The sequence below is a fragment of the Haliotis cracherodii genome, unplaced genomic scaffold (genome assembly GCF_022045235.1).
Source record: "Haliotis cracherodii isolate W230 unplaced genomic scaffold, xgHalCrac1.p SCAF_12, whole genome shotgun sequence".
NCBI lineage: Eukaryota > Metazoa > Mollusca > Gastropoda > Lepetellida > Haliotidae > Haliotis > Haliotis cracherodii.
In genome coordinates, this window is record NW_027266267.1 from 41,347,926 (window position 1) to 41,367,926 (window position 20,001).

Sequence of the window (20,001 nt, forward strand, 5' to 3'; positions counted from 1 at the left end):
TCAATACGCAATCATGGTGGTCTTCATATTTTTGGAATAAATTTAGAAATCCTTCGTGTAACTGTTCTAGAATATGCTAGAATCTATGAATGTATTCCCGAAAGGAAAACTATCCTAAATGTTATGTGGAACTTACACCAAAAATATGTACGTAGCATTTTATTGCTTATATATATACCCTATCATATTCAGCAACGCGGGGATGTTATTTTGAAACACGTTTTGTCAAGCCCATTTTCGCGCACCTGTTATTGAGGGTGATCTTGCTGATCGACGATATCCATAGACGTATTACGTGGGATACACTTGTTGTAGTGAAACTTATCAGCGTGTACATCCCAGAAATATGAATCATGTCCCATATATATTCACAACATTGAATGGTGATTCTTAAATATCAACAGAAGTTCAAATGAAAGATACCGAGAAACTTGCATGTGGCATGTTGATTTATCGTCTACCGTTTCCAGGTCACGGGAGCATGCAAGGTCAAACGGATTAACTAATACGCGAATTATATCGTCAAAGTCACATTTTTATTTCATGTTAGTGGTGATTACTGATACTGTGTATCGACTTATATTTTTGCTCTAAGTGATAGGCGAACTATTTCAAAATTTACTGTAATTGTTTTGTTTCGAAAGCTTATCAGCAGACTACCCCTGTCTGTGACATCACATCCAGTGACCTTTGCACTTATTGAAATAGTGCTGTCAGAATGCTAGATCTTTATTTTCATTTTTCTCTCGTCATATTTATTGGAATATGACGAATAAAACATTCTTCAATTGAGAAGATCGTCAACTTTCGCCAAGTTATATTTATAAAGGCAATGTAAACTTTGTTGATATTAAAATAGCAATAAGTTATGCGGAGGTCGGGCGAAGCGCGCCATGTTTGATTTTAGGACGTCTGCTAGCATCATGACACGGCTTGTTTATTTTTGTATATCGTAAATATTCAACCAAAACGCTTGAAATTAGGATTAGTGAATATTTATAAGTCATTAATTGTTTCCTGCAAATTTTATAACATGACACGTCAGATTAACCCGAATATTCGTATTTCTGCAACCGACATGATGACCTCGAAAATTAAGTTATTTTTCTGTTTAACGTTTAGATAATAAATTCACTGAAATGGTTCATAATTTACCATCGCGCTGGTATATGCCGATTATTAAAGCCAAATTTTTACTAAATTAAAATTAAGATATCGGAGATATGATTATTGAAATCAATTTGCACAAAAGTTACGATATTAAAAGGTTCCTAGCATGAAATGCAAACCACCTTCAATAACGCAATTCAGGTAAGTTCAAGAAAATTTACAAATTTTGTGTTCGCTTTGTTCTTAACCTTGGTGTGATTGAAAACACCAGGATATTTTTATATAGAATTGTGTAGTTTTCTATCAGGAATAAATGTGCAAAATATTTCTTCAATTGGCCCTTGTTTAATGAGGCACCGACTGTTTGTAATCACCCACCCTCTTTAGAGCGCCTTATGCTAAAATTAATCCAGCCGGCAGGGGTAAGAAGTGTGAAAATAATTCAGCAGGCTAAAGGTTAAACCGCTGATCATCTATAACGCTCATCAATTATTTGGACCCTGAAGGTAGCGTTGTAGCTAGGGATCACTGTACATTAATTTCTTGTAACAGTACATGAAATCTTTGTTTGTTTAATCACAAGAACCAGGGTGGCTCTTAAGCTGGTGAGTTAGCCATATGTTTATAAGAGAATGATTCCTTTTAAAAAAGGAATAGGGCAGATTGGCAATTCTTACAGTTCTGTTCTGTAGGAGAAAAGTACATGAAATATAGCCTTCCTTATGTATTTCTTTTGGGTTCTCACCAATGAAATAATGTGTAATTAGACTGCAGGACTTTCCAGGTTTGTTGCAGTATGCTTGGATGTCTGACAGTGAGCCTCATGTCCGTGAAGGAACATGAACCATTCTGGACTGTGTTCAACAGATTCTCGTCTATCAGTCAGTGTGACATTTAACAAAATTAAAATAAATGCAGATCATCACCAGCCTGGGATCTGACATGACATGGAACTTGAACTTGATGAAATGTTTTATTATATGTTCTGCTCATTTACTATTGTTTGCAATATACATGGAAACATAGATATAATTATAATCCATTGTCTCATTTTCTTTGGTAGAAATTTACACAATTTGTTTTAGGTACAATTATCACATAGAGCCTATATATATACACCCTCCATCCATTTGCTGTATGCTGATACTTAAAATATATGTTTAATGTTTTATTAAAATATGCATCAGGGAGTTGCAAATATCTTATGACATTCAAGTAAGTATGAAATGTTATTTTGAAACAATTGTTTTTCACACCCATTTTTGTGCACCTGTTGTGGCAGCTGATCTGTGCAAGTCCATGATATCAGTAGATCCTTGCCCTCACCCTCGCCCTCGCCCATGCCCATGCCCATGTGACAGTCTGTCCTCGTGATCCACTGTTGGTCCCAATGCCCGAATGGTATAGTGTCTTTGACCTAACAATCCCATAGTAGTAGATTGATTTTTGGCTGCAAAGTCTTAGAGTGATTGAGGTTCAATATTCATCATGAGTGAGAATAGGATAGTCCATAACATGGAGTTCTGAAACTCTTGCTGCTGTCGCAATGGCTAGAAGGAAAGATTCTTTCCTGCATTTTTGGTGTAAGGTAGCCTTAGCCATGGGCTTATAAAGTTCTGTTTACAGTGCCGATAGTACCACAGACAGATTCCACTTGGGGAAGATACGAGTTGTGCAAACATCTTCTAGTAGGAAGGATCTCATTCTTCTGTTTAGAATGGGATGGTTTCCAATTGAGAGTCTGTCATGCTGTGGAACAGAGTGAAGAGCTGATCTGTAACTTTCCTGACGTAGATGTAGTAGAAAATCTGCTACCATAGGGAGAGATATAGCATTAGTTACCACCTTTGTCGTCTTCTCCACTGGACAAACTTGTCCCATCTGTTGTCATATAAAAGTGAGGATGACGGTCTCCATGATCTTGCCACAGCTTCCGAGGCAAGCTCAGAGTATCCGGCTGTCTACATTTACTGTGTGATAACTTCCAAACGGTTAGATGTGGGCTGGGCAGATTGTCATGAAATATTCTGGACTTTGGTTGTCGTAGCAGATCTCGACAGAGAGGTAACTGGATAGGTTCTTCCATTAGTAATCTTAGAAGTCTGGGGGACCTGGCCCTGTTGGGCTAGATTGGTGCTATCAGGATTATCATGCAATCCGTCTCCTCCAACTTGGACAACTTTGTCTAGGAGAGACCATGGAGGGAATGCGTAAGCAAACAGATAGGTCCCGTCCATCGATAGTGCATTGATCTGATGAGCTCTTGGGTGTGGGGACTGGGCTGACATAGACCAGAAGTTGATGATTCTGGCAGGTGGTAAATAGATAGGTAAGGTGTGTCCCATAACGTGGTTATCCAAGCAAAGATCTGGGGATGTAAGGTCCATTCTGTTGCCACTATTCTCCCCTGACTTGAGAGGCTGTCTGCAAGTATGTTCAGTTTCCCAGGTATATGTCTCGCTTCCATCTGGCAATTGAAGGAGTCTGCCAAGGCAAAACAATCGTGTAGTCTCCGTCATCAGGGAGTTGGATCTGGTTCCTCCTTGTTTTTGGATGTACGCCACTACTGTGGCATTGTCCGTGGCTATGAGGATGGATGATTGAAATAGACATATCTTCCATGCTAGGATTGTGTAATAGATGGCCTTTATTTCCTTGCAGTTGATATCAAGGGTCTTCTTTCCTGTGTTCCAAGATCCCTGTACCTTGAGATTGTCCACATGGGCTCCTAATCCTGATTCTGACGTGTCTGTGAACAGATGGTGTTCGGCATCAGATCAGTCAGAGGGATGCCGCTCATCACATGTTCTCTGTGGGTCCACCAATGCAGGTCTTGTACTAAGTTGGGAGGTAAATGAGTCTGGAATTCAAGGGTCTTTCTGATGCTTTCTTGCCGAAATCTGCTACAAGGTTCGTGATTGGTCAATTTTGAGCACGTGACCTAAGGCAGATAATCAAATTACAGCTCTGATACCAAGCTCGTGTTTGATAAATTTCAGAAGTTGAAGAAAGATTTTTGTTAAATCGTGTTATTCTGAACGTTTTAAGCAGGAAATCATGATATATATTAAAAATATGGAACTTCGCGAATGTATCGTGCTAGGTTACCAGCTTTGACAAAGATTTTTCATGCATATATTTTGGAATTAAACATCGTATCTGAGCAGAGAATTCAAGCCGACGAAAGCCGAGATGTCATTTGACTTACATTACATGCAATAGCACGAAAAGATGGAAATAATAACTTAGATGTAAGTTTGATTACTTTTAGATATAATTTTGTTTATCTAATTTATTACTTTGAATAATGTATTTAAAGATTTGTTTAAAACGTCTTTATTTTGCTCTTTGACATGTTCGATGTGGACCTGTTGTCAAAATGTGTGCCAAAGAATTTTATTTTCAATAACATCGTGGGAAATAGTGAATAATTTTTTAATTTATCGATAAAAAATGATAAATTGAAGGACATTGTGAAATGTGATAGATTTAATAAATAAATGATATTACAGGTAAGTCCATAAAAATATACACTATTTTGACGTGACTATGGCTTGGCCGGTAAACCGGCCAACAGTGTCTGGGGACTCAGTGTTTCTTGGCAGGTATACCAGCCAACGGTGTTGAAAGAGTTAAGATCAATCACCCCTTTACGATCATTAGGGTTAAGTTCCCGTTAAGTGCTTATTATTGATTCTATAGCTGCTCCTAATATTCTTCAAACAAAAACGTCGAGAAAAAGAAGAGGCAATGATTAGGTGTGGACTATTTTGGCTACTGGAAACTGTCCTGGAACATTCACACAAGCCACTTTCACATGCTACATCTATTCAGTACTGAAAAAGCGAACTCACCCTTGTGTTGCCTCTAGCCATGCTTATGCCTCCCTCATTCCTAACAATTACCAACATTATCCTTACAGTGTTCCCTACCACACTTTTCTGTCACAAAAATCACCCGACGAATGATTAACTTGTATGTTATTCATGTGTACACGCGAGTCTGACGTCTGACGCCAAGAGACGTATTCTGTTCTAGCCAATATCGGCTCATTCCTCACCCAATGGTATCTTGTAGATTACGGAATGGGACGAGTGTGCCAATTGGCATTGGGATCACTCATAAGTATCAGAACTAAAGACACGAGACACCATGTTTTCGTCACCTATTCGACCCTTTTTGTTCAGTTCCTTAAAGGCATGACCAGGTAAATTTGCTCTCAGTTTCACAGTGTGTACGTAGCTCAGTCTGTTAGCTGTTGCGCTAACAATGCGAAGGTCGCGAGTTCTTTTTTCAACGGATTCTCACAACAACTGGTTGCTTGTCTTGTGACCTACGACAGAGATTGTCCTCACAAGAAGTTGTGCTAGTGTATTCTAAAGGTGCTCCCAACAACCGGAAGATAATGATCAAAAGAAGTGACAAATTACAAAGTAAACAAAATATCAGAGAAGTATACATCTACATACCTGTCCATTCAGCCTTAAATCCCTTCCTGACAGTATTTTCATCTGTAGTGAACACTACACGGTAGTAGACAGCTGACTGGACAATGTAGCTCCCTCTGTCTCCATGCAACTGGACAAGGAGATTGTTGGAGGCATCATAAACCTGCAGTTTACAAATGGAGTAACTACATGTCAATCTACATCATGAAGGTCGAGGAAATTATATTTTAGGAGAATGTATCTTATTAAAATGAATACAAACAATTGGATATGAGTAAATTTCATGATGTGTCTGATGTTTAAAGGAAGACAAAAGGCAACTAAATTTTATAGTCATTGATATTATTCTAGTAGACATTGCATGCCCAATGAATATAACAAACTGACAAAAATGAATGCTTAATCATAACTAATAACACAAGAGGCCCATAGGGCCTGTATCGCTTACTTGGATATTTATGCAATCATGACAAAATATAGATTTGCATTGTACATGTATATAATACTGCAAATATTTCGTAATTTTGACTATCAGCATTTAAAATGGGTGGATCGCAAATCTGACAGCATGAACGTGTATTTCTCTAGATACAAATGGAGCATAAAGAACTGTTTCCATGTTATGATTAGGGCTGTGTATTGCCTCAAATTTCGTATTGCGATATATATTGCGATACATTCCTCTGTATTGCAATACATACTGCAATATATTGTGGAAGAAAACTTATTGAGTTCTGTCCACTGTTTAAGATTCTTTTAACTCCAAATTGAATCACAGTTCAATCATACAAAGTTTAACCTCATTCAAAATAAAAAAAAGGGAAAAACCAGAACGTTTAGACAAACCTCACAATTGTATTTGTGTCTGACTGGCTGTGCTAATTGACGCAGCTGTTTAAGGCACCATAGTGGCAAAGTCCAACATACAGTAAATAATAGTGGTATCATTGCTCTAGACTCAGTGACATCATGGATGCGTTTAGCTCATAGGTTCAGGAAGAAATGTTGGAGGTATTTATGTATCATATGGGTCCAGTGTTTGTTGTAACATAAGCTTGTAATGGTTTATCAAGAGTTGTTCGCTCAGTTTCATCACAATGACATCGCAGGTAAAAAGATGGACAATATCAGTTGTCTTAACTCTTTCAACATCAGTCAACCAGAAGCAGCGGTAGAAACTAACAGTTTTAGTCCACTAGTCATTATAATGATAACATATAGCAAACCTCTTAAAAATGGCAAATTTCTACTAGTCCTTATGATACCTTAACTATTGGGCAGTTTGGCAAAGACTATAGGACTTGTGCCAATTTCTAACGCAGCAGAAGTGTTTACTGCTTTGACACCAAGTTCCCAGAGACTCTTGTGTGATAGATGAAGCCAACATTTATCAAAGAAAATATCTGCTTGTAAAACATCTTTGCTACTGTATGTTTTACACTATTTGAAAGGTCTGATCCTATTGTTTATTATATGAAAGTTATGTTTATCACATTATTTAAATAATGCATTTACAACTTAATTATGTTCGTTGTATATAAAAAGATGTAAGTTAACACATTCATCAGGACCAAGCAGGCGAAAATTGGAGGCAAATACAAGATTTCATAAAATACCTATTTATTGATTATTTTTATTGTTTAAGTAATTGGAAAAGCCTTTTAAAAAGAATTATAAATTGTATCTGTTATCACCCATTTCCCGATAACAGTGCCTGTTCACTCAGTAACATGAAGAAATACCCCTGCTTTGTATGAATAACTCGTTCGTCGAAGACAGGCATCACATCACTAGAAAGCTTTTTCTTTCATCTACACGCTTGTAACATCGCCTGGAGTCTTTCGTGGAGTCTTTCGTAGTTATAACAAGCAATTTCATTGGATAAAAATTTGTTTCTAATGACGCCTTCTTGCCAAAATCTGCTACAAGATTTGTGATTGTTCAAATTTGAGCACATGACCTAAGGCAGCCAATCAAATTACAGCAGTGGTATGAATTTCAGATTTTGACAAAAGATTTTTGTTAAATCATGCTATTCTGAACATTTTAAGCAGGAAATCGCGATTTATATTTAAAATATGGTGCTTCGTGGATGTATCCTGCTAGGTTACGAGCTGTGACAAAGATTTTTCATGCATATATTTAGGCATTAAACATTGTGTCCAACCCAAGAATAACTTAGCTGTAAGTTTGACAACTTTTAGATATACTTTTGTTGATTTTATTTTTTACTTTGTATACTATATTTAAAGATTTGCCTGAAACGTCTTTATTTTGCTCTTTGACATGTTCGATGTGGACCCATTCTCGAAGTATGTGTCCGAGAATTATATTTTCAATAACATTACGGGAAATAGTAAATAATTTCTTCATCTATTGATAAAAAATGATAAATTGAAATGGAATACGTATTTCAGACATTGTGAAAATGTGATAGATTTAATAAATATGACATGACTGGTAGGTTTAAAACATTATATACTATTTTGACATGACCACGGCTTGGCCTGTTTACCGGTCTACGGTGTCTGGGGACTTGATGCTTCTTGGCCAGTATACGGGCCTATGGTGTTGAAAGAGTAATCTTAATTAGGCATAAGCAAGTTAAATTTGAATACACAAAATCATTGTCAATATACAGGTATATCACAAACGTATTGCGATACGTAATTGTTACATTTTCATATTGCGGTATACCAGTATACCGGTAATACCGTGCAGCCCTAGTTATGATCCATGATAAATCATATAAAAGGTATTATTCTCTTCATAACAAACAAATGTATACAATGTATCTGCTTATTATAGGGTGGGGATAATATCGGTTTGCATGTTATGGTCAAGGTTCTAACTCCTTTGGGAGTGCCGGACAGATGAACAGAAGGGCCATTCCTGGTAGCATATGTGCATTACTCTCATTATACTCTCAATTGTACATATGGTTATACGGTGGGGATCTTAACTGTGTCCAAGTTATAATCTCTTTTTAGCCCCTCCCCTTAGTCCCCGGGGGTGGGGGTAGGGTTCAGCCCCTCCATTTCTCCAAATGGAATCCCCACCATTGGTGAATGCTTCCAACCAAATATGGTTGATAACTATCTCTTAGATCCAGAGGAGAAGTGTTTTAGAGCAATATAGCCAAATTACCCCTATTCGGCCCCGCCCCTCAGCCCCTTGGGAGTCAGCCCCTCCATTTGCACAATTTAGAATCCCCACCACCTAGGGATGCTTCCAGTCAAGTTTTGTTAATTTCCAATAAGTTGTTCAGAAGAAGAAGTTGTTCGAATAAATTGTTGGAAGTACGGACGACGGACAACGGACGACAGACGACGGACGAAAGCCACGGTTTGGCATAAGCTCACCTTGGTGCTTCGGACCCGGTGAAGTTATGAATAAATGACGATTAAATCTAACAAGAGTCATCAGAAAGATGACATATCCCCCCGGCAGCTGTCTGTGAAGTAACCAAAAGTAGATGTGCAATAATGTATGTAATGAGTCAAGAGTTGAATGTTCTTCAAGAAGCATACATTGTTTACCCACAAAAGATCCACCATAGGCACATCCATATGAAATGGTAAGTAAAACAAGTGTGTTTCTGTGGGGTTTTTTTTATGCAAACTAATGACAAATTACAAGAAACAATAACTAAATTAGATACTGTAAATAGAAACAATTCCTTTCAAATTTTGAAAATACCTGCAAGTTACTCTGGTCATTCTGGAAACACCAATAGGACTTGGTTCAATGGTCTTGAACAAAAGGATTGTTTTGAACACTGGAAATTTCATAATATCACTGTGTAATTGTCAATGGTAGAGTCCTCTGCGTTGTCAATAATCTTGAATACAATGAAAAGGAGTTCTTTAAACATGTTACTTCACAGATAGCCAGATTTGTTTGTGATCTGACCAATATGTCTCCAACATTCCACTTATTACTCTACTGTGTGGAAGATTTGTGTATATGTGGTCAATACACGTCATACTGTCTGTTGTTGGACCGTTAATTAGTTGATGATAGTAAGGTGGCAAAGGTAATGGTTCATGTTTGTTTAAATCATGGTTCATATCACCAATGACAACTGAATATCTGGTGGATAGCTGAAGGATATTGTCCAGGAGTACCTAAGTCAGAAGTGTAGTTGAAACTGTTGGTGGCTTGTAAACACCTACAACTGTTACGTCAGGCAGGTCTTATGGTTCAAGATTCATAATCTCAATGCCTCTCTGGTTGTTGGCTATCACAGTTGTTGGTTTGGTAGCAACAGCAGCCATTCCATGTGGTGGCCATACTTCAGTTGATGTAGCTGTGTTATCATTCCTGTAGAGGTTGAAGCCTGGAAATAGGTAGCTCTCATTAGCTTCTGTGGGTCTGATTCTTGTTTCTGAGAAAGATATCTGTTGACATGAAGTTTCGATCATGCAAATAATCTGGGTAGTGACAGTGAAATGACCTTGCGTTGTGGTAGGCGATGACAAATCCATCTGACAGGGAGTATATTGGTGTGCTTGAAAGAGTGTATAACGCAGAGGTCCGAATCCTTTCCATTTTTTGCTTGACATCTCCATTAACTGACATCATTGTTTTGTTGAGGTTACGAATATGCAGACCTTCTAGGGATGTCACTATGCTCAATCCAACATAGTGTGCATGTTGAAAGAATGGCTTCGTAATTTTGGAACTACACACTGCAAAGTCAACAACAACTGAAGACAGAGTTTCTCCCTGAGCCCTATGGAGTGTCTTGGCAGCAGATGGTCTTAATGGGAACTGTGTTCTCATAACATCTCCATTGCGTCCAACCTTGAACTGTCTAGAGACTGGTGCAATGGGTGTCCAGGTGTCGTTTACAGGAGGTGTGTACAGATGACGATTGTCTTGTCTTGTCTGTCGTCCTACTTTCTCTTCTGGAAACTCGAGATCTATCCATGTTATTCCTCGATTGGCTTTACCAGAGGGTGGACGTTTCAAATGTTTGATGACTCCGCTTGCTCCATTTGTCAGTCCTTCTGATGTATTTATGTTAAGGCAAATGTCAAACTTTAGGTCAATGCCCAGCTTTAGACTATGTAGTTGCATTGTCTTGGCAGTGTTATCTGGAACATGCTGCATTATCTTCTCTGCAACTTTTTGTCGAACATCACCCTTCACTACATGATGATATCCACAGATTTGCTTGGGCTTTGCTGACCTTGCATATGCATCATCATTCCATACAGCAACCATGGAGTTTTAGGGTGAAAAAATGGTTAGTTTTCATCAAACTCATTGCAGAGTCGAGATTCCAGAACAGAGATATCTTCAGGTGTTTGGTTTCCTTCTTGTAGCCTGTTTAGTAGTTAAGCAAAATGTTGACTGTCTTTCTGACGCACGATTTCAGTTAACTCACAAAGTCTGAAGTGTTTCTTCCATAAGTTAGTTGCACTTGAGGTGGATACGAAGGTAACTTGATTACTACTCTGTAACTCAAAAACAAGTCACGCAAAATTATCCGTGAAACTAGCAATCGTGTCCTTGTCCAACTTCTTTCCAATAAGATTTTAAAACATTACAAAATAGCAAAAGGCACCAGTTGAGCATGTGACTGATACATTTTTCAAGTTTCGATCAAATATACTGAATGATTTTCGAATTCTGCCCCGGAAACAAACCCCATCCCCAATGGAGTCTATGTCCAACTTCTTTCCATAAAAAAATTTAAAAATAAATATTCGAAAAATCCCAAAATATCAAAAGGCACCACTTCAGTATGTGACTGATAGATTTGCCAAGTTTTGATCAAATACACTGAATGGTTTTTGAGTTCTGCCCCAGAAAAGGAAATGATTGCGGACAGACGGACGGACAGACAGAGAGACTGGCTGATCGCTATATCCCCTTGCATTATATGCCAGGGGGATAATAAATGTTCACACGGTTACCCAACTGAAATTGTGTAACATTTTAAGATAATGCCAAATGATTGTCTTGCTCAAATAGATGTAAAACTGTAAAATAGGAAATAATACAAAAACCAACAAACATAACAATAATAAATGCATCTAAACCCTTTCCATATTCATAAGAAATGTCTGCTAAAAGCAGAGCTGATTGTACGATTATGATTATACCATGAGCATGTGTTTTATGAATCAATATCAAATAGTGATGAGGTTCAAAGGTGAGCGTATCCTGCCCCAAGAGTGGCACCTGTCACAAACACATGCAAAGGCAAGTCAATTGTTGACCTGAAAAAACATGGTACAATTCAAAATTGGGAATTGCATCTTACAGCATTTTTGTGATGCGTCAAACTTTGAAATGTCCTCTACATGTCTACCATAAAACTCTTTGAAAGCTTACTGAGGCATTTGAATGTTCTAACCTTGATAAAACAACATCTGAGCAAGAGTCGTATGACACTTTTTGAAATCATAGTAGAAAGAGCATGCTCAAAAGCTGTGAAATGTGAATGCCAAAGGCTGGATCTGCTGGAATATAGCTCCACATGAAAGGAAAGTTTACTCTTTGAAAGTCATCCTACTTGTCATACGGTCTTGTAGAGAGAGTTTTGTCACTCTGTATCTTTATGCATAGATCTAAATATGAAACAGATGAGGCTGTTCACTGGTCTCTTTTATTTCTTGTTCAGTTGGGTAAATCAGTGGAAGGGAATTGGCTATTTGATGGTTATTGAACAATAACAGATCATTACTATGCCTGAAGCTTAAGTTAAATTTCTTGACCAAATTACCTTGTTTTGACTTTGCCAATCCGAACTGAAATTCCGATTCATATGCATAAAGAAACAGATCCGTAAGAACAGGGAGCACAATTGGTGCCCATAGGGATGCCTACTTCTTGCCTAAATATCTTACCCAAAGATTTTACATAGATGTTATAAATGAGGAGACACGTGAAGATCTGGGGTAGAATAGGTCTTCAGCAACCAATGCTTGCTGTAAAAGGCGACAGTGCTTGTCTTATGAGGCGACTAACAGGGTCGGGTGGTAAGGCTCGCCAACTTGGTTAATGAATGTCATCGTATCCCAATTGCATGGATCAATGCTCATGATATCAATCACTGGTCCATACTCAATTATTTACAGACCGCCATCATATAGCTGAAATATGGCTGAGTGTGGCGCAAACAACCAACCAACCAACAAACTATAAATGAGGATTAATCAAAAACAATATGCAAAAAAAGGAACTTTACATACTTTAACCTGAGAAATATTTATTGTAGTTTAAGACTTTTTGTGTGATATATAAAATGTGAACTGCATGAGAGAAGAGCACTTTCAACAACTACAGCAAGGGACAAAATCATTATAGAATTTCATCAGAAAGAAAAGAGATGAGTTTGTTACCTTGGCATGCTTGTGCTAATATATAACGTAACAAACTGTCAATATGTGTGCTATAAGACTACACTGATGACACATACATGTTGACAATTACATTACCCAGAAAGATCCACTGATATGTTGCAAAATACAGAATAGCCCCACTACTAACTACACAAGTACTAATTTCATGACATTTTGAAAGAAAATTTCTGAACAATGGCCATAAATAATAGCATTTTCAATATGGCTGAAGTGGTTGGTTGGCTGGTTGTTTGGTGGTGTGAAACGCCCCACTCAGCAGTATTCCAGCTATATGACGGCGGTCAGTGAATAATCGAATCTGGACCAGACAATCCAGTGATTGACATCAGGAGCATCGATCCACGCAATTGGGAGAGATGACATGCATCAACCAAGTCAGCGAGCCTGACCACCCGATCCTGTTAGTGGTCTCTTACGACAAGCATAGTCGCCTTTTACAACAAGCATGGGTTGCTGAAGACCTATTCTACCCCGGATCTTCACGGGTCGGCTGAAGTGGTGGCCATATTGCAAATTGAAATCGAACCTCTTGAAACAAATTGGGGTGTCATTATTGTTGGGAACAAGCATGGGATATTTCAGTCAGGGGAGCTTAAAAATAGCTGATGAATACAGAGAAATATAAATCAACCATTGTGTATCTCTATTATAGCAAAACATGCATATTTCACTGTTGGTGACATCCATGTGAGTGCTATGGAATCAATGCTTTACAGCACATAGGGTAACGTTCTGTATATCCAATCACCAACATTGACAAACATGATGCTATTTTATTTGCGTAATCATTAACCCATCAAACTTCTTACAGATGATCACAGAATAGGCTCATACATATCTGTATCGTATCAGTATTATGTCCTACTTGCTGTCAGTTAAAGTATTTTCTAAAAGATACATTAATCTGGTACATTTACTTGCACGCTTCATTCCATATTGGTTCTAATTGCTTAACAAAAGAAGCACACAATACCTAGAATACATTTTACAAAATATCAACTATACATACCTTGACAACATCATATATTTCTTCCGTATTGAAATCTTCAAACACGAGAGTGACCAGTGTCTCTCCTGCATCAATGATGTAGGTACAGTACAGGTTGTTTCCGTAATTGTCAGGGTAGTTAGGTGAGGCGAAAAAACCAGAGGAGCTTGTGTAGCGCCCACCGCATCCTGAAGTAGATACAATAAGGCTTGTTTATGTGTCTTCTTATCAAGACATTAGAAATCCATGAAATTAAAACAAATGACTGTAGTGTGTGAATAAGTGCAGGTTAAAAAGTTTGTCCAAAACATGACATAATCACTTAATTGTTGAAAGATTTATATCTGACAATTCAGCACCATAATTAAGACTAAAACTGCACCTTATGCTTAAAGGTTTCGTCCTTAATCACCAAAGTAAATAAAGTTTATTGGGGATGAATTAAATGCCCTACTTTGTTGTGACAGATTAACTGCTCTCAGCAATTTCTACTTGGACAGATATCTTAAATCAAATTCTGTGAAATGCTTTACTGATACCATCACCTCTGAAAACACTGTTATTAATTACACTAAACGTGTCTTTATTTCTGTACAATGTTCTAAAACTGAGTAACTAAAGTATATATATATAGTGCCATAAACCTATGCTGATGTTGTACCTGCATGGTGAATGTATTATTGGCAGATGACCTCTATAATGAATAAAATGTCTGTCCGTCATATTTCAAATCTGTTAATTAACATGACGGATAAATAGTAAAATGATGTAGGCCGTAGTGACCAGGAACAACTTTCTGTAGGGGAAGAACAGGTGGACAAGTGGTCTGTGACACTGGAAGTTATTGAGCAGAGTTGTGTCCCTTAGTTGTGTTAAGATCTACTGATCAAAAATTTGAATCGAAGATTTGAATTCAGTCTTGATTGGTCTGTATGATACCTGTACTCATGAGTCTTATCAAAGTGATATTGCTGGAATATTGCTAAAAGCGGCATAAAACCATACACACTCGCTCACTTACTATCAAAGTAACAAACGTCTATGAATTGGTTCCCTTTTGACATGCCCTGGTGTAACTAAATACCGTCCTAAGTTAGGAGGTAACTAACGGGATCGGGTGGTCAGGCTCACTGACTTGGTAGATGCATGTCATCGTATCTCAAAGATCGATGCTTATGATGTCAATCACTGGATTGTCTCGTCCAGAGTCGATTATTTACAGACCGCCGTCATATAGTTGGAATATTGCTGAGTGTGGCATTAAACAACAACAACAACAACAACTACAAAAACTCACACTCTCATCATGTTAATATGATTGTGCCAAATTCAACCATATCAGCCTAGGATGTTTTCCATTCTGTTTACATAAAACGAGAATGCTTGTCATTCTAATTTGTTGCACACTTACACATATCGCATCTAGATATAACCTGATAATTTAATATTAGCAATACAGTTTAGTTTTCAGAATGCATCCTGAAATAATATGAAACCAATGTCTGTATCCAAGAGTAGTTATTCAGCTATAAAAAGAATACAATGGAATTTGGATTCGGACCTTTGTATTTCTGTCAGGTACACACCACTATGAACAGTCAAAATCCCTAAGTAGCAAAAGGCACCATTGGACAACCTGGTCTTTGTGTGTGCACAGTTTCATGAAAAAATACCTAGTATCATTTTTAGAGATATGGTCCAGACAAACACACCATTTTGAACACAGTCAAAATCAAACTTGTTGCCATGGAAACAGGGAAAACATAAAATAAAAAATCCCCAAATAGCAAAAGGCACCAGTTGACAACCTGGTCTTTGTGTGTACACAGTTTCCCGAAAGAGTACCGTATGCAGGGATTAAGATTACCATGTGTATTTTCTCAGCAATCAGCTGTACACACGTTTTCTTGGAATCTACCAGTGGTTTGGTTAAAACTTACCCAATGATATAACTTTAAAGGATTTTGATGCAAGCATCAGGACAAATTGTATCTGAAACTATTTTTTATCAGGAATAATATATTCCATTATCATGTTATTTTAGTTGCAGCTTTTACTAAATATATTTAAAATAATAATAACCCTAAGCATAGCACTTCGGTGCAGCTGATCGCTATTGCTGGTTATTTGTTTTCACATGGAACAATTTGACCAGTCAACGTCGAGGCTCCTACACACGTGATCGCGAGAACTACATGTTGACATAGAATCGTCAAACTACAACCAACATGACTTTTAACGAGTCAAAATATAGCATTAATGGTATATGTATCCATTTTCTGTCAACTCAAGTTCATTTCAAGGCGCCAATAGCGGAATATTGATATAAAAGGAATTTTGAATAAAATTTATGAAATAAGTTACAAACATAAGTCCAGATATACTATGAACACTTTTTATAACCAGACAGTGTAATTACAAGATCATATTGTGTACTCCAGTACGGATTTGTTCAGATGGTATTTCCAGTTTTACGTGCTCACGGTATTGTCTTTGCATTGGGGGAAAAAAACATCAAAACTCATTATGGCGAGTATAATGCGCACCCCCTTCTATACAGCTGTGTTTTTTGCGAAAAAGTGTGCACTATACTCAAGAAAATACAGTACCTATTAGTTTTAGAGATTTGGTCCAGACAAACACACCACTATGAGTCAAAATCAAACTTGTTGAAAAGGAAACATGCAAAAATTAAATTTCTTAATAAACCACTTCAGCCCCTGATTAATACATGTACCAAGCTTGGATGAAAAACGCTGAATAGAGTTTTAGTTCTGCTCCGGAAACGACACCTTCCTCCGTTTCAGCTACGTTTAACTTCTTTCCTTGGAAAATCAGGAACACCTCGCATGACATCAAGGCATGAGGACAAGGCCCTGATGTGACTTGTACGTCATCAACCATTTGCATAATCTCCTGTTCTGAAGCGCCAATGGTTACCCAGGAGACAGATGTCAACCAGAACATTGAGGAATCGACTGAAATTGACAGGAATGAAGTCCAGAAGGGTAATCAAGCGTCCCTTCCTTGACGATCATCATCGCGGAAATTTGTTTAGCATGGCGTTTTGGCCCGGAGAGCTTGGAATCTGAGGACTTAGCTGGTTCCTGCACCATGTCACGGATGGCAAACAGAGGGTTTGGAGGCATAAAAAAATGGCCTACACAACCAGGAACATAAGACCTTCAGAGGTTCGGTAATTGTTTGGGGTTGCCTGTCACACGATTGTAAGCGAGATCTTTTCACCATCCAAGGAAACCTCAGTTGTGATCGGTACATCCGTAACATCCTGCAACCAGTTGTTGTGCCACATTTCGACAATCACCCACTCGCCAACCAACCTGTGTACATGGATGACAATGCTATGCCACATCATACCCGAGCAGTAACAGCTTTTCTCCGGAATGACTCTGTGGCGACACTGCTGTGGCCTGCCATGAGTCCTGACCTTAACCCGCTGGATCATATTTGGGACAACAGGGCGTCAAGTACAGTCTCTGGCCCAATTGGAGGCACTTCTTCATTAGAAGATCAGACAACTTACGGGAGGGTTGAAACGAAGGCTGAAAACTGTCATCTGGCCACATGGCTGGTTTCTCCATACTTATTGTGGCTATTGTTTTTGAACAAACATAGTGAATAATTTTTGTGAGAATAATGATAAAAATGTCAAAATAGGATTCACTTTTTATGATTTCTTGTTGTCAGAGGTGTCTTCTTGCAAACTAGTTGTTTTTTCGAGGTTATGCTATCAGGGTTTCAATGTCAACGCTCATAGGACCAGTCATTGTAAAATATACACGAGGTGCTTAACTTTTTTCTTTGTGTATAAATAACTCCAAAGGTAGGTACTACGTCATTCGCCCATCAAAATCCCAATAAAATAACCCACCCACTATGTTTATAAATATATACATTAACCCCCAAATCCCGAGTCGACATTAGGTGTAATGTAACAGTAGGGAGGTCAGGCCCGGCGGCCATCTTGTTTATTAAATGAAGATTAACAAAATTCATTACATTTCAGCTTCATTAACAGAAAGAACAAGAAGATTCATGCTTATGAAGAATGTCTAAATAAAACATTATGCCTATTCTTGTTTGTTTTCTTCGCTTATTTCACCATGAATAGAATGTTTATTTAAGAATGCAGCTTCTTTAGATTACAAGGGTATGCACTTTTTGCCAAAATGGCACCATAAAATCTTGGTACCTTCGACGTTGAGGGAAAAACTAGGAGGTGTGCCTGGATTCACATTACAACAATACTTATATCACATGACAGATGGAAGACTCTATTTTACGACTTTGATATCGTTCTGGAGCTAGCGGCGCGAAATTTGAAAACAAAAATCATTCAAAGGTAAGTTTACTAAAATTTTCAGTGAAAATTTTAAAATGGCGGCAAAACGAATAGCTACTATGTATTTCAAGACTATCTAGTTTCTAAATATTGTAATCGAAAAACTGTAAAATTCTAGGCACACCTACTTTTTTCTCAACAAAGTTCCGTCGTTTTCATCTAGCAGCCGACATTACCACCGATCAGACGAGCTTATTGTGGAAGGGGACAATGCCAAAGATGGAAGTGTCCCACGGACAATGTGACAGGTAAAACCCGTTAAAAAAAACTTACATAAGTAGAATGTTGGTAAATAAAAAAACATGTTTCCTTTATCAGATATCAATTGATGTTATTTGTTGAAAAAGGAAAATAAACAACAGGAAAAAGATTATAGAGTTACTACCTCTCCCCTATCAATAAAATTAAACTCGTCCAAGGTTTTTCCTAGCTGTCGCTTTCAGTAGAAGTCTTGACAATATACACATTCAAGACTTCGTGTGTATATTCACAATCCTGAAATGTCCCCCAAAATACCACTTCCATTGAAATGTTATATTTGGAACGCATTCTGTTTACATTTCATCCTAATTAGGCCCAATTTCCATCACAGCCGTGACGACAGCTCTGTCGCACTCCGAGTGGGCTTGGTCCATAGTAGGGGTGACAAGGGAGAAAGTACAGGAATTGCTGACACGCCCTGTCTTAGTTGGGGGGACTAAGTCTTTTGTAGACGTTGTAATTTGTATTGATAAGCAATAAACATTTATTGTTGGGGTAACACAATGTAAAACTTTATTTTTATGTACATTGAAATAGTTACAGTGCTTTATTTCCAAACAAAAATAAATTATATTATAGAACTTAAATTAATACTGGAATTCCAGTCAACTTAACATGATTTCATTTTGTTGACTGCATCCTATTCACCAAATATTTATCAATTTTAATATTGTTATCCATGTATTCATTATATGATTATCATCACTTTAAAATAGATCTATACAGGTTTAAAATTACATTTAGCAAACTGAACAATATTGAATGGCCCTAGTGTGTGATAGTGAGTGATATGACTTTGTGTTTTATTTATAACCTATCCCATATCACACTTTGCATTTATTCAGCCGTTAGACAGTGGGGTGCAAATACCCAAGCTTGTAAAAGACCTATTATATATTAATGAGATTAGTCAGGTAAAAATAATTTTTCCAGAATATAATTACACATAACAATTGCTTGAATCTTTTCTTCTTATATCTCCCTTGATACTGAACTGGATATGAGTTCAAGTGATTCCAAATATTTGTTACAGATGACTGGTCACTGGATGAGATTAGCCAACCAGGCTTCTGCTCCTTGGGATTCTGAAGGCTGGTTCGTCAGTTGAAAGACAGCAGTGAACACTTCACATTTAATACAAATATAAAATGTGTATTGTAAAATCTTCATCAGACTTGTAAGTGTGTACTCGGTCCGGTCAGTCCACACGATACAAATGCGAATAAAATTGATCAAAACTGCATATCAAGGTTGTTGTTCTTTGTATTATAGAGGAGATAAAACCTTATTACTTGCAGTAAGAGGAACATGATGATGCACCCCAAATGGAGCATTGAAAGATGTACATGCCTTCCAAAATTCACTGAGATATCTTCATTAAAAAAATAATTATGTTCAATTTTGTGCATGTCATTGAAGGAATTCCGATCACTGCATGGTGCCACATCTATTTTC

At 37.6% G+C, this 20,001-nt stretch overlaps 1 pseudogene; it reads right to left on the reverse strand.

Annotated features, from left to right (window-relative positions):
• LOC139457898 (scavenger receptor cysteine-rich domain-containing protein DMBT1-like) overlaps positions 1–15,105 on the reverse strand; it is a 78,839-nt pseudogene extending 63,734 nt beyond the window's left edge.
• Between the last annotated feature and the right edge of the window lie 4,896 nt (positions 15,106–20,001).